Genomic DNA, 313 nt, shown 5'->3' with positions numbered 1-313 from the left:
GGCAGTTGAAATCAGCCACGATGGGAGTATTTACACCACAGGGATCTGCAAATGCTCACATCATGCCTCTTTTTTTGTGTGTGGTCAAGAGAGGTGGTTGTTAACCCTTTACCAACACACCATGGGGACCCATGTGCCCCATGGAACCTTGTGTGTGCCCACACGCCAGTGCCTGTTCATGGGTGTGCACGAGTGCCTGTGTCTCCGTGAATCCACATGACTGGTGTGTCCCCGTGCATCTCTGTGTGTGTACCCACGTGCTCGGGTGAGGCCCCAGCACCCCGTACCTCTTCGGCAGTTGGTTCCGCAGGAA

This window comes from Neophocaena asiaeorientalis, unplaced genomic scaffold (assembly GCF_003031525.2).
Source record: "Neophocaena asiaeorientalis asiaeorientalis breed wild unplaced genomic scaffold, Neophocaena_asiaeorientalis_V1.1 scaffold357, whole genome shotgun sequence".
Lineage (NCBI taxonomy): Eukaryota > Metazoa > Chordata > Mammalia > Artiodactyla > Phocoenidae > Neophocaena > Neophocaena asiaeorientalis.
This window is presented reverse-complemented; position numbering follows the sequence as displayed.